General features: G+C 30.5%; 1 protein-coding gene and 1 long non-coding RNA gene across 6 annotated transcripts in view; one reads left to right on the top strand and one right to left on the bottom strand.

Moving 5' to 3' along the window:
- mura (ring finger protein murashka) overlaps positions 1-16,860 on the bottom strand; it is an 83,714-nt gene that overhangs the window by 32,858 nt on the left and 33,996 nt on the right. The window lies entirely within an intron of this gene.
- On the top strand, positions 42-9,277 carry LOC147909735 (uncharacterized). The gene is made up of 2 exons (XR_015545156.1): positions 42-8,200; positions 8,341-9,277. It is a non-coding gene; the product is annotated as an uncharacterized LOC147909735 (long non-coding RNA).

The following is a 16,860-nucleotide window of genomic DNA, read 5'->3' as shown; positions in this document are numbered from 1 at the left end:
TAAATTATAAAGTAATTTAGTAAATTAAATAAAATCTGTTTATCGATGTGTGCCCGCCAAATATATATACCCTACATCTAAAAATGATCCCCGGTTTAAGAAAGGTTGCGCATCAGTGACTAAAGATATCGAGTTTCAATTAAACTTTAAAACTGTAAACAGAAAATAGGGAAATGTTCAATATTAAATTTTAAATTCAAAGTATTTCGCGGAAAAGAGACATCCGGTCTGCAGGAGCCTTTTGTCGGTTGGTTAAGCAACATTGAATCGGTTACGCGCCTGCAAATATACGCGGCCTAGGTCACGTGGCCGTATATATATATATATATTTTATTAATAAACAGCGATATTGATAGTGTGGTGCAGCGATTGCGCGTGACCGAACGAGACGTTCCAGTTGTGATCGGCGATACGCGACTCGCGGTCGTGAAAAACTGGGCCCCTGCGAAGTAAACGTGAACCAGTCCCGCATGCATGAGCCTCAGGGTGTCGCCTCGATTTATCGAACGTACGACGCTCGATAAATCGAGTCTTGCGCCGAGGCAATGGCGCAATTACTTGAGCGAACCGACTCGCACGTTGGCGTCTCCGTTCGGAAAGGTTGCGACTTCTCTGTCATGGCCGCTGACTAAGAAATTCGCGCGTGACTTCAATGGCTTCGTCGATCTCCTTTCTCCTTTTCGCGAAAATATGCGCACTCTTATCGCGAAAATTCTTTAAATTATATACACGTATCCGAGAGTTTCACGCGTTGCGCGTCGTTTAATTGACACACGATCTATGTGCATGTTAATTGTATTCAAATCATAACTTTGCCTGTCACTCTAATACAAGGATAATTCTTAGTTTGTAGTTTAAACTGAAAAATTGCAAAACATCAAGTATTCAGATTTCTTGATATCAACGAAGGATATCGAGAGGATTATGTCTCTCAAGAGGAATGGGATAAATATGATAGATTAAGTATAAATTTGATTCCATTGCGCGCACACCGAATACTTCCTCGTTCGATTCTTATTCGAAAAATCTCAATCTCAAAGGTGTAACCTTCGAAAATACCGAGATGTATTGCATCGGCAAAAAAAGATGGCTATACATTTATTTCCGATTTGGCGCGTTGTGATTGTACAATTGTACAATTACACATATTAGATATGGATAGAGGAAATAAGCTACGATTCTCAGTCTCTTGAACGTACGATTAGGACTTCCTCCGGGAAAAAATTCCTCCCGAAAGGGACAGATAGGTTTTCAAAGTTAAAAAGGAACTTCAGAAGAGAGAGAGACCAAAGAGCAAGTCGCGAAAATGCAGGGATTGCTGCGTTCAGGAATTACGCTGATAACTCTGGAGTGCTTTAGTGCGTTCTAATGCTATTCTGCACCTCAGGCGTTCGGAAACTTCAGGTATAATTTACTCAAAGCGTTCAGAAACGTTTTGAATCATTCCGAGATCACTCTATCGTCAACTAGCTACTTTTCAGTAGGACAAAAATCATCTCGCATGAACACTGCAAAACTACGTGCCTGATGAGACAAAGATTAAGTTCCACAATTATTAAAAGGTTCAGTTTTTAACTCAGTAAATTTGTTCACTTTTGCAATTTTCACCTCGTTTCAAGATACATAATTAACTCCCAGAACAAATATAATCTCTTTTTTGCAGTAACAGCAATTAACCTTTTATGCTCTTTCTCATTTCTAGCAAACCTCAATCACATTACCCAAGGCGTTCAGAAACTTCTTCGCCTCGATCACTCTGGGATGTACACAGAGTTTATCTCACTCTACCAATACCTCGATTTCTTGAACGCACGTAAGTACGTTCGGGCGTCTTCAGCTTGTCTCGTGCGATCGTATTTCAGCAAATTACGTTTGATATTACGACTTCGAGGAAATTAATTACACGTATTTACATTACAATTAATTACGGAATTTGCTTTTTTGCTTCAAGAGGAGCATGACGTCTAATGTTAAAGAATCGACACATCGGTACTTTACACTTATCAAATATCTCAATCGTAGAAATATTTTATTTTAGCGTTCTAAATCATTAATGTTTCTCGATAAATTATGTAGATTAACCTTGTAATTAAACTTATATTCTTCTGTAATTTAAGTAAGTGATGTCGCGTGTATAAACTGCGCAATGTAATCCTCTTAAGGTACACGGTTAATAATACTGTCAGTATTAACAAATACTGACAATATTACTGATCGTGTAGTTAATATTGATGGATTAACATAGAATATTGACGATGACCTAAATTTTGATTCTCGCAGTTTCCCTTTATTAGGATCCATGTCACAGTATACCTATCACAGTGCAATAGATAGTATACATAAAATTAAAATAAAATATACTTATTGTTCAATAATACTGTCAGGTTACCAATATTGGTATTCTTACAACCTGATTACAAGTATTGAAAAACGACAGAAAATGAAAAATCAAAGGGTAGAGCGGAGCTATATCGTCCATTTCTCACGATATTGTTTACATTTCTGAGCATATACTGAGCATATACATTAATGATTATACTTGTGCTCTTAAGAAGCAATCATGATTGTATAGGCAATCAGGATAGTTATAAGCTCGTTACTGCAAAAAGATATTGTTTGTTGTTGTTTTTTGCTCAAGTAAATTATGAAATCGTGTTTAAAAAGGAAGGGGGTGAAAGGTATAGGTTGCCATTAAGTTGATTCCTCCATACTGAAAAAAATATACATATACAATAGCAATACAATGAAATTAGATTTTTTTTCCAAGATAGACAAAAAGAATTTAGAAATTTAACATTAAAAAAATATCAATACATATACGTGCATCACGAGTTTTGTAACCTCTATCATTAACGATTCATTTGCATGTATTTAGTGTCAAAATATTCTGCAAGTAACGTTGAAATATGACTAAATCTGATTTTTGTACCAAGTGTAACATTTGAAAAACAAATTTCTCCAAATTTCTTTTCTATCTCCTCAGAATTATTTATTCGCATCTATTTGGTGCCAAAATAATCCTGAAACATTGTACTATAGAAATAAACTAAAATCCCATTTTTTTTGTTAATTATAATATGTGAAAAATAATTGATTTGTCAAGGATGCTCTGTGCCGTGATTAAAGTTCTTTTTCTATCTCCATCTCGATCTCCACAGAATTATTTGCCCGCATGTATTTGGGGCAAAATAATTCTTAGGGAACGTACTATTGAAGTATGACAAAACCCGATTTTTTTGCTAATTGCAACATTTGAAAAATAAACAGTTTATACCAAACGCTTACGCGCTTCGCTCTATTTCCATTCGAGCTAGATAGAATTATTTGCTCGCACGTTTTTGGTACCAAAATAATCCTTAGGCAATGTACTATCGAAAAAAAATTTGATTTTTCTGCTAATCGTAAAACGTGAAAAATGGAGAATTTTTTCAGTTTATCACAGCGCTGTATCGTAAATTCTCTTAAACAATATCTACAGAATTATTTGATCGCATGTTTTTGATATGAAAATAATCTTTAGATAATGTAATGTCAAAAAAAGAAACAAAATCTCTTATTTCCAATTTCTTATTAATTATAAAATGTAAGAAATAAAAAGTTTTTTCCAGCCAATTATAGTACTGTATCATAAATTCTCTTAAACAATGTCTGAAGAATTATTTGCTTACATACATTTTGTATCAAAATCCTCAGGCAATGTACTATTAAAAAAAAAACAAAATTCGATTGTTTTGCTAATTTCGATACCTGAGAAATAGTGCAGCGCGCTGATTGGTTGGAAGGAATTGATTTCTCACGTATTATTGTTAGAAAAAAATTGGGTTTTGTATATTTCGATAGTAGTTTTCTAAGGATTATTTTGGTATCAAACACATATGAGCAAATAATTCTGGAGATAGAAGAGAAACTTGAAGTGCGCAACTATTTGTTTTTCACATGTTGACAAACAGTAAAAAATTAGATTTGATCATATTTCGACAGTCCGTTGCTTGCTGAGTGTACTTTTGGTTATCAAATACATGTTAGCAAATAAATCTTTAGTGATAGAGAGATTATTTATCTCGCGGCACAGGCCATTTTGATACTTCTTTAAAAATGTTAAATTTCCAAATTTTTTTTGCGCTATCTTGGAGCAAATAAAAAACAAAAAATCTGATATACTTTTGACTTCATTACAGCTGCATATTTTTTCAGTATGAGGGGAGGAGGTCCAGTTTAATTACAAATACGTAGTTGATTTTTAATTTCCTCCTTTTCTTTCTTTATGACTAACGTCATTCTTGAGTTGGCATATCAATTCAGCGAATCGACTAAAGCAAAAAAATCGAAAATAGAGCAAAAAAAATAAAAATTTGATATCAATTGCGTTCGATTGCGCTAAAGTGGCTATGCCAGATTAATAGACGTTTGTCAGTATTACTGATTCGATATTACTAATCAATATTGTTGATCGTGTAGGATCAGGTCATCTTTTTTTACAGCAAGATCCATAAAAATTCAAGAAAACATTTCTCCATTTATATTCGTCTTTATTCACTTCCTCGTTTACCAATATCATAAAAAAGATTTTAAAAAACCATAAAAAGAAATTAATAATTTTTGTGAGGTGCCAGTTGATGATCTTTTGGATCACTCGATTAAAATATCAGTAGTGAGATTAGCAGAAATGAACGCGATGTCACTAATATGGTATCTAATTGTGCAGAAATATAATCGCGATATCGATTATAATTTTTCCAAAAAATGAAAAAATTTAACCAATATTAGCGAAATAAAACACACTTCTCTCAGATTGTCAATCGTCAAACTTCAAATACTTCAGAGAATTTCAAGCAGTAATTATATATTTACAATGGCGACGGAAAGATGGATATAAATAGCATCCTTTGAGAAATAAAGAAAAGGAAAAAGAACGAAAAAGAAAAAAAAACAGAATCGAGAGAGGAGAAAGATGATAGTTCTCCTTCGTACCTTGCAACCCTTTGCAACGGGGAACAGCAATCGTTCACGTCCACGTTTCCACGAAAAGTTTAGCAGACATAACACTTTTCACCTAGAGAACATCATACGTCATATGCAAGATCTGAATAAAATACTATAAAATATTTTGTAAAACACGATTAAATTTTGAAAAAAATTCGGTTAATATTCACAAAGAGCCAACATCTTCAAAAATCAATGACCTTGACATATGTTGTCAAGGTCATGACCCTGACCTTGGAAGGTCATGAGTGACCTTCACTTCTCTGAGTGACTTCAACAAGTTTTAGCCGTCGCTCGTTATTTGTTAAAACGTTATTAACAAAAAAAATTTGAAAAAATAACATTTTATTTCTGCAATACATAACATTAAAAACTATTCTATATCCTTCTTTGCTTACGTAATAGTTTTCCAAGCGAAGAGAGTTTTACCTCATCTTCCCTCCTGCCAAGGAGCATTCGCGACTTTCCACACGAAGCGACTTACCCCCCTCCCCCTCCCTGCTTCAGGGGCGCACGACTTTCATGCAAAGTGATTTTCATCCCATCTCGCCCTCTGCTTCAGGGGTGCACGACTTTTCACGCTCTTTTTCAGATGGGTGAAAGTCGCGTCGCGTGGAAACTTTCCACTAGAAATTGTGCATGTCTAGGCAGGAGGAGAGGTGAGGTGGAGCTTGCTTCACATGGAAAGTCGTAAAATATATTTTAAAGTCAAAAATTTGTGTTTTATATAGTAAAAAAGAACATTATTTTTCTCACAGATTATTTTTCAAATTTTTTAGTTAACTTTTTAATAAATAACGAGCGATGGCTAAAATTTTGGGTGTTACTCAGAGTCACGACTTTGACAATATATTGTACATATGTCAAGGTTATTGATTTTTGAAGGTGCTGATCTTTTGAATATTTACCAAAAATTATGTTCAGAGAACAGAATAGAATATATAATTCAATGAATAAATTATACCTCAAAAACATAAAATATATAAATAATTCTCCGTCATTAGTTATAATAACAATAGTTATCATTACGACTAATGACGAAGAAAAGTTGTTTGTACATTTTACAGATCGACTAATTTAAAGATCAAATATTTACATGAACATAATTTGATATATTCATAAATAATACCATGGTCTTGGAGCCACATCATTCTTGAGTAAGATAGTTTAATGATCTATTATTCAACGAAATGGAATGTAATTGAATTGAACATGAACTTTTGCGTCATATACAGAGAGGAATTTTTGTTCGCTCGGCTAGATAATAAGTAATATATGTATAATTTGACGTCGAGTGGCTTATCGCTCGATGCGATTAGCTTACGAGCTGTAGATTCGAGTTCAATCTCACCTACATCTATATACGATTTTTCACATTTAAAGAGCTGAAAAAATGACTCTACTCTATCTGATGATTAAAAAGTCTTTAATCACCAGCGCCATTCGCATCGGCGGTAAAGTATAGATCTCATATATAATATTAGTGTATTGATGTATAAATTTTCAGGATGAAGTTGGGGGGGGAGGGAGGGTGGCGATTGGACATTTAGGTAATAACCTAATTCCAAAAAAAATCCATTGTTACTGAAACCTCATCAGAGACCCTATGCTCTGCTCTACGCTCCATGGATTAATTTAACATAAGATGAATACTTTAGAAGATTACACAAATATTATGTAAAAGAATAAATACAAAAACAGATAATATCGACACAATTTGTGAACACATGGAAGCATATTTTTTTCAGTAAAATTAACATTTATGATATGTTAAATTAACCCACATTTTATTTTTTTTTATTCATCTTAGAATTTATGTTTTAAAACACTTTATTTTTACGTTATTTATTCAAATTGCGTCATTTTGACACTAAGAAATGTTGAATAAATTTAACACAAAATCTTTAAATATAATCACATTATTGTTAAAATAACACTCGAATACATTAAAAAATTCAACATAAACTGTTAACAAGAACGTGAATGGATTGTACATAAATACATAATTTTTTTTACTGCGTAGGGTGTAGGATGTAGGGGATAGTTATACCTAACGTGTACCAATTATTCAATTGTTTTTCTCATTACTGAATGACATGTAATAAAAATATAAAATAAATAAGCATAAAATATACAGGATGTCCCAAAATTCACAGCTCAAAATAAACAAAAAAGTTTTCAAAAAATTAAATAAAAAAGTTATTTGTAAATTTTTGTTTTAAGCAATATATCTTCTGATATATAACAGTTCAAATATGGCCAATTACAGACTACGTTTACATGTCTGTAAGTTTAGAGAGCGCGCTCAAGTGAGCACTTATCAACAGTCACTAATATTACTGCACGAGCAACTCGATGGATAGGCGTTTAATATAATCTGTAATTGACTTTAAATATTTAACCCTTATCATCTCAAAAATTATTGCTTAAAATAAAAATTTACAAATAATTTTTTTGTTTAATTTTCCGAGAATCTTTTATTAGAGTATTTTGAGTCACCGAATTTTGGGATAGCCTGAAAAATAAAAAATCCCATATTATTACATCTTAGTTTGTATGTATTATAATATAATTAAAAAAATCAGATTAGATGTAATTTTTTACCAATTGTGTAACCAATAATAATCTAACAATGCGGTTCTGTTCTGTATTATGTTTTTGTAAGTAGATTTATTCTAACATATATAACACATATTTTATGTATACGATATGATTATTATAAATGATAAATCTTCATCGATATTTTATTTATAAAATATATCATGTTCCTCTCTCCTAAATTGTGCTAGTTAAGTTGTATCTAATTAATACTATACTTATCATATTTTATAAGTATCTATATAATTATTTATGTAGTCATAAAATAATAATTTAAATATATCTAACCTATTATAATATGATAAATGCGTGACGAATATGTTGACTAATAGTTCTCACAAAATTCATATTTAATTATTAGGTGTTGGAATTAATTCGTAGCGTTTTTTAATGAAAGAATGTTATTTATTTCACATGAGCATTAAAAAATACATTAATGAAAGTACTTCCCATCACTTGTAAAACGCTACGAATTAATTCCAATACCTAATACATTATTATTATTATATGTGAAACATTTTTTATTTATTAACATATATTAATAATGTTAAAAACATATTTTTAAACATATTTTTATTATTCTCATTCTTAAATTTATTATTTTATAAAAAAATATTAGGTGTTGGAATTAATTCGTAGCGTTTTACAAGTGATGGGAAGTACTTTCATTAATGTATTTTTTAATGCTCATGTGAAATAAATAACATTCTTTCATTAAAAAACGCTACGAATTAATTCCAACACCTAATAAATTGACAGGTATTATTTAAAAGAAAGCTTAAATTTTATTTTTACTTTTTATACTATATTATAAATCATAAAAAGATTCACAATAAGTTAATTTATTTTAAACAAAAAATTAAACATACAGGTGTCTTAAATCATCAAGCTACAATTTTCAATATTAATTAACTTAATATGCAAATAAATATGAAATGAGAAATATAATAATTATAACAAAGTATCTTAAAAAGCTTGCAATTTTGTAATAATTAAATTTTTAGATTAATGAGATAAGCACTCTTAGAAATAAGCAAAAATGAGTATCTGACAAAATAGGCCTCAAAACTGATAGTGAACAGTAATGTTATATATTTCTATATCTTTTTCTTTCATGAGAGTCATCTGTACAAAATATCTATAAGTGAATATATATAAGATTTTCTAGAATTTTTTTATTTAGATATAAAATATTTTTTTTATTTATATGCATACTTTAAGGCTGTTCTGTAAGACGCAAATATGTATAATCTCTTTTTTTTTAGAATTTTTTATAAATACATGATTGCCTTCAGCTCTGATAGTTATTTGATACTATAAAGATTAAGCTAGCTTATGATCTGTTTTATAGACAAGTGTGCTGGTCATTACGCTATACTTGTAGAATTTTTAGCTGATTTTGTTTAGGAACAAATGATAAATATATGAATTACGAGTTCTTACTACTTTAATATCTGAACAGTTCATGTTTATATCAGTATTAATAAAGTGCAATAGTTATAGTTTTTGAGAAATAGAGGGGTGTCTCTTTAGAAGACCTATATGTCATTGGCGAGTTTCCATTATATATTCATAGAAAAGATTCTAAAACAAATGAGAATTAAGAATTACTTGAAAAATGAATTTCTCCTTTTTTATTTTCATTTCTTACGTCAAAATGAAGAGATAATGTTTCGTTTCGTAAAAAACACAAAAATCTTGGATATAAATTGAAAAATTAAAAAGAATGATTAAATTCTGTAGTAAAGAAGAAACAAAAATGATCTTATGTTTCTCTTTTCCATTTTCTAATACCTAGAATTTATATCTAGAGACACTTTTTTTCTCTCTTTGTATATAATGTTTTATATTTTTCAATCACGTTAAGTATTCGTAGATTATTACAATATTTTCCAAACGATAATTTATATCAATCATGTATAGAGTATCCCGAAATTCGAATGTAATATTATTGTAGCCTGAAGCTTCGAGAAAAATTAAATTAATAAAAGTGTAAGCCATTTTTTTAGTAGGTACATAAAGTAGGTTTTTTAAATATAAACAATTAAAGTTTGATTAACCATAAACATTGGTTAAAAAATAATCTAACTGCGTGATAGTGTGAGTACAGCAATGTTTTGTTTATATAATATCATTGTATGCCCGTCACATAAACAGATGACTTTTTAATCAACGCTTATGATTAATTAAACTTTAAATATAATATACTTAAAAAAAAACTGCTGCACGAAAAAAATACACGACTTATACTTTTATTACTTAATCTTTCACGAAGTTTCACGCTGCAATAATATTATCCTTGAATTTCGAATTACGCTCTGTATAAGTGAAAAAGTGTGAGTAGATCTCTGCATGAGAATTGTCACGTACGATTTGACTGGACGTTTCAATATCAGACATTTTGTATTCGTAAACGAGCTGATTCTGGCTTTCACAATTTTTTACACCACAGTTAGATCGCAGTCGAGAGTTTCCCAGTTTTGCTGCAATACATTAGCAGTGGTTTCCGCAGCCGATCGGCGATGCGCTCGTGAGAGCGAAAGTGCTCAACAATTGCGACGTGCATTCCGTGATTGTTGCAAGGCTATTGCAAGGTGGTAAATTGTGCATTGCTCATCCCCGACTGCAAACCATGCGCTTTCTCGATCGACCGATTGCGATTGGCGCGATCAATATTGAAGATAACAAAGAGAAAACAAATTTCAGTGCATATTCTCTCAATCTACGAAAGAAAAGTGATCATGAAAAACTAATCGTATGGAGAAAATAAGATTAACTATGTCTGTTTATATTTCGCGTGTACTGCTTTCTGATATATATATATATATATATATATATATATATATATATATATATAAATCTTGTTTCAAAATGAAAATGAAGATCAGAATAATATTTTCTGCTCAATCAAATAATGACTACTTTTGGACATTTTGTTTGAAATAAAGAATATGAAACGTAAAAGTGAAACTAAAAGCTCGTAATAAATATAAAAAACAAATACGTAGGTATTTCTGAGATTAATCATTATTACAGATAATTAGAATTTATTTCAATGTAATTACATTTGTATTTAATAATAATCTAAATAGCAATAATTTCACGAAGACTCGGGCTTTGTACTATCATACTTTTCGCTTACCTCAAAAACGTGTGCTTTCTCTTATCATTGAAGACTGATTCATGACTTTCGTAATGCGTTATTATCATCGTAACGTCACACCGAAGGAGATAAGTCGAAAAATTACGTTACATAGAAACCAAAAAAAATTCACAAAAATACCTTTTTTAACAGAAAATCGACAATCTTTTGTCTCGCGTTTAATTTTCCTTTTTTTTTCCTCAGGATCTCTTTTAAAGTTTCCCAGAACAGAAAAAGCGTATAGAACAAAATTCTCATAAAAGATCACAAGAAGGTCGCACGTAGTTTGGATTTACTATTGTGTATTCGCTGTAAAGATCTTACGCTCGAAATCTATCCGTCTGGCTATTATAATAGAAAATATCACGATACCTGCTCGGCAATAGAAAAAGATGGCTTCCTGAAAAACTCTAAGAAATACCTGTCTTCCCCGGCCACCACCTGCTCCCTCGCTGCTATAAGACCTTCGTGAACATATGCCGTGTCTGGTGAACAATATTCCCAAACAGCTTGCGTTCCAGGATGGTGGCACGGATCCCGTCTGTCCCTAAATTCTTGCGCATAACGTTTAGCAATCGCTTCGTTGCTTCGTCTTCGTCGTTAACTTATCGTTAAACGCACAATTTCTAAGAAAACCGCAACCGATAACGGCTTCTTAAGAAACACTGGGAAAAATTTCTCATTATACTACATCTGGTGATTGAATTTTTTATCATTTCAATCATAACGTTTGATAGGTTTAACTACAAATTTATTACCTTGCTGATTGAATCTATCTTTCCAATTTATGCAACCAGATTTTTTCCTGTATGATTTTTTTCCCCTTTTTTTCCCCGTATTAATCATATATTATCGTTATGTGTTGAAACTGTTGATGATCGCGTATTTTGTGCACGAAAGTACAAAATAAGTTTTCGACATTACTTCTTTGAGCTGTTTACGAGAAGGAAACGTATCGCTGCTTCCTCGCGTCATAATGAAATGCTTAGCCATTTGCGTTCGTAAATATGCAATATCTTGGGTCTTAGAGAGGTCGGAGTAGATTTATTCTTTATTCAAAATAAAGAGCTTCGAGAACGTCTCTCTTCGATATCGGCGATAAGATAATCAATGATGTCGAAGTAATATCGTCGATGTATCATGATGTTTCAATTCAGACGGATTTCGTTCTTTGTTTAAATTGATTTATGCTCGCGGTTAAAGATAATATCGGTAACGTATTGTAGTTTGCGCGATTCGTCCAGATACGCCATGTTTCAAGGAAAAGTAATCTGTTTCTTCGTTCAAACGAAAACTTTCGAGAACCGTTTCTCTTCTCGACGTCAACAGAACCAACGTGTATGGTACACAGATTACGATACATTGGCAAAGTTGTCTTCAACTCTGTCACAATCTGCGAACTATATTGAAAAAAAATTTATGGAGTATATCGTAATCTCGTATCATAGAGGTTGGGAAGAAACCTATTTTTTTCATTCAGAACATAAAGAGTTTTATACGCGTTGCTTCGGCGTCAAGAAATAGACTGGTCAGAAACAAAAAAGCACACAATCGTAGTTTAGGATAGATGCGATGATGATAAGAGAAGAAGAGAAGAAGAAAAAAGAAACGTAGTTTATCGCGATGATATTATATTTCTCTGGATGGATGGTCGGAAGAGCACACCGTGCAATTCTGACAAAGGAGAGAAGAAAGAAAAACTAGAAAATAAATAGACTGCGGAAAGTACATATGAGACACATTAAAGATATATTCAAGAACAATAGTGCAATCTATATACAAATCCCTAAATTTAAAATATTGTAGCAAAAAAGTTTTTGAAAAATTAGGTAAAAAAAAGTTATTTGTAAATTTTCGTTTTAAGCAATAGTTTCTAAGATATAAAGATTTAAATATCAATTACAGCGATTTAGATAATCATCTGTGAGTGAACGCACTCATTAATACTACGCACGCGATATATGGCAATCTAAATATAATTTGTAATTGGTATCATATTTAAACTCTTTATTTCTCTCAAAAATTACTGCTTAAGATACAAATTTAACGACTTTTTTACATAATTAATTTTTCGAGAATTATCTTTCTGTAGTATTTTGAGTTGTGAATTTTGAGATACCCTGTGCCACACCCCCATTACAAAATTTCGTGCATTGCATTTAATTAAGATGGTCATTTTAGAAATTACGAAGCATTCAAATTCGTAGATACTTCAATTCTCTAGTAACCTGATATAGTGAAAGTTACATAAAAGTACAACGTTAATTAATTAATTAATCAATTAATTTTAAAACGTGATCGAAATTATTGCTAATTGAAATGAATTTTTATTATATAAACACCAAGAAGAAAAGATTATTTTATAAAATTTATTATGTACGTCGAGTTATAATATACAGGGTGACCCGAATTTTAATGATCAACCTTCGGTAAGAAATCGATAAAAGGAGTAAGAAAAAAGGTCCTTCGGAGATGTGCTTCGTTTCGTCTAAAAAAATTGCAAAAAGAGATAAAACATTTCTTTTTTAATATTATTGTTTTCAAAGCGGAATATTATTGTTTTCGTATACTTCAGCGATAATATTTTAGAGGCAGCAAGAGTAAAGAGTGCAGGATCGTTATCGATCGGATCATTACGTTGATCAGATCAGTGTTTGACTGTACAGCTGTTCATACAAAATGCTATGCGTGCATTCCTGTAAGAGGCCAACATTTTAAATATCTGCATTAAGCAAGGACAACGTGAATAAATAAGTGTGAATGAATAAATAATAAATAAGTACAAAAACGAAAACTACATTTTGTCTTTTTCTTCCAAAACGAAAAAAAACCCCTAAACGACTTTTTTTATGGTTATGTAGTTTATCAACTACGCTCCTGAAGTTTGGCTATTTAAATTTGGGATATTCCGTATAATGACATAATATGTCATAAGTAGATAATGACATCAGTTAGTTTAAAAAAAAATTGCTTTTTTCAAATTGTTGGAAAAAACCGGAAAATTTTTTTTTGAAAAATTTTTTTTTTCAGTTTTTGCTATGTAAATGACATAATACTTAACTTTTAATGTCCTTCATCAAATTAATGTGATTCATGAAATTATGTAATCTTATTTTTATTAAAATTTTTATAGTTATCTCTCTATTTTTATAGTAAAACTGAATCTAATTTTCTTTTAGTGCAAAGTCTAAGTAAACGACTGCGCATTGTACTACGCAAGTAATTATTATGGTGCAGCATATAGTGCCTCTCGCAATCTAGTGCAGGAATAAAAACCAGATCATATTTATTTATCTTGTCCTAAAATTTTTGTACTTAAAACAAAAAAAATATATATATATAATAAAAATAAATAATATAATAAAAATAAATATATATAAGCGAAGATACTGAGTGAGGAAAGTAATCTGAGCGACGATTAAAAATTAATATCTATACGTTTATAAAAATGTAGTCATTAATTGAGGAGCAGACTTCCAAAAAGCATTTTGCCCAAAATTTCATTTTTTGAGTTAGAAATAGCACAGTATTCAGTATTGAAAGACTCATATTTTAAGCTACTTTACGATGTTCTGAAAGTATTTTTTTACTATCAATTCAAGTGCTGAAAAAAGTCTAGACATTCGAAGTGCATTATATCCTTTAATTAGAGACAAACAAAATGCATTTATTTATCATTATATAGTTTAGCAATTTTGTTTAACATTTTAACATCCTATTGATTGGCAAATTGTTATTTTCTATAAGGTGCGTAGTTTCCTTGTAGCTTTTTTTTCGTTTTCTAAAATTATAAATTTTGGAAAAAAGGCATTTTGAAAGTCTGCTTCTCAATTCATCTTGAAACGGCGAGTAAAGATATGAGAAATTACTAACAAAAAACTAATAAGTTTTTTATAGACTCTTTTAATTGAACAATTTAGAAATATATGATAATAACATAAAGTACAGGCAATAGGAGATTATAGGCAACGCTGATTAGCGCAATTCTTCTTAAAATATTAAATATATAAACCTTGACCTTAAACGTTTCCACTTATGGTTTGAGTCTTCATCAGCAATCTTTCCTCCTAACAGAACGGTTGGAGTATTATTATACAATAATATCTCCAACGTTTTTCTTCTCAAAAAATTAAACCGTTAACTGTTGTGAGGTAAGTCATAAACTCACAAAGTTAAAAAGCTGAGTGGTAATGAGAGCTCGAGCTAAAATTATATAAATGATTAAATTATCGTATGTATAAATATGAAAATTAATAATTACTTCATCTCACACAGTTGACGTCTCTACACTGAATAAATATGTCGTATGCAACATTTTGTACATCGTTAATATGTTAAAAATTATCGTCAATTTTAAAATACTACTGAGAGAACAATTTGTGTCTTGTCATTTCGATAATCGGTTGAATAATGATTGCTAAACAAGTAACATAGCGGTCAATTTGAAGACAAACAAATTATAGTTTATGACATGTATTATATTACGAACAAAGTAAACTTACAGTTTATTGAGAATCTCAATGTAAGTATGATTTAAGGCAACGATATCATGTCATAAATTTAGCCCATTGATCTGTTGATTGTGCATCATCTCTGATATCAATCGTTTATTATTTTAATAATTCTCTACATCCAAAATCTCTTTTGCACATTTTGCCAATCAAAGTCATGATCGTTTTGCAACCTATGATCTGTAATCACCGAATAAGTGGATGTTTGACTATGGATATGTTTTTGGTGTTCAGAAAGTCTGGTTTTTAATTTTCTCCCTGTTTGTCCCACATAGGAAGCATCGCGCTCACAACAATTGATCTTGTAGACTACATTCTTTTTTAATTCATTATTTAAAGAATCTTTATGAACCTTAATAAATTGATTTAACTTATTCAAATTAAAAAAAGAAATTCTTTGTCAAACTCCATTAATTACATTCATGAATTTATTCGATATCTCTTCTAAATACGGTATGAAAAACTATTTAACCTGAACTTTAAGTAAGTTGTTATTTAATCTTTTAGTTGTACAAGAATTCAATTTATTTATTAACGTTTTAACTCTTGCATTAATAATATCGAATATAAAATCCAATGGATAATCGTTTTCCAAAAATATCTTTATAATAAATTCAAGAATCTTTTTATGAAATTGTGGACGTGAGATATAAAAAAATTTTATAAATTAACTATTATGCCCTTCTTTTGCGAAATTGGATGCTGAGACAAAAAATTCAAAAATCTTCCCAAAAACGTTGGTTTTTTACAGTTAAATATCAATGAGTTATTTTTTAAAATTATGGTTATAGCCCAAAAATTGATAGAATTACCACCCAATTTCAAAGTGAATTGTAACCTTGGATGGAATAAATTGAATTTTTCAAGAATAGAATCGATTTTAGAATTCGGTAAACAAAGAACGATATATTGCCCACATATCCATAATAAAATGGTATATGATATTGAATATTGCTCCAATTGTTGTATTAGGAGGAAAGATTGCTGATGAAGACTCAAACCATGAGTGGAAATATTCAAGATCAAGGTTTATATTTTAAGAGGAATAAAGATAAATTAAAAAAAAATTTTTTATTAATTTTATTTTAAAACTATTATTGTGATTTATTTTAATTTGCTCATTGATGCAATAATAATAAATATTTTGCATGTTTTATACGTTTGACAGAATACACTGTGCAACTTCAAATTTTAATACAACTTCAAAATTTCTGTTAACTTATTCAAATTATTCCGCTGTAAACTGTACCCTATAGGTAATTATGTTCTTTATAGAAAGAACCGAGAAACAAATATGGCATATTTTACACGCGTGAATTTTTCCAATAAACTTTTCTACTCTTGGGAAAAAATCCGCGGAAAAATTGGAAAAATACGGTTTCTTCCGATCTTTTCGAACAATAAATGACATTTTGTGTAGTATATTGCAGTATATAATTTTAGCGATTACATCATAATTTCAGTGTAAGACATATCCATTATTAAAGAATAGAAATTTTGTTACTTAACACGCCATATGAAAAATTAATACGTTAAATGTTTGAATCATTTCTCATGTTGTATTTTTGCACGAACGTTTACACGTGCCAATTGGCATGTGGAATTGAAGGGAGTCGGAGAATGCCG

This window comes from Acromyrmex echinatior, chromosome 5 (assembly GCF_024713525.1).
Source record: "Acromyrmex echinatior isolate Ae372 chromosome 5, ASM2471352v2, whole genome shotgun sequence".
Classification (NCBI taxonomy): Eukaryota; Metazoa; Arthropoda; class Insecta; order Hymenoptera; family Formicidae; genus Acromyrmex; species Acromyrmex echinatior.
The sequence above is the reverse complement of the archived record's forward strand: the minus strand, read 5'-3'. Positions and strand labels throughout refer to the sequence as shown.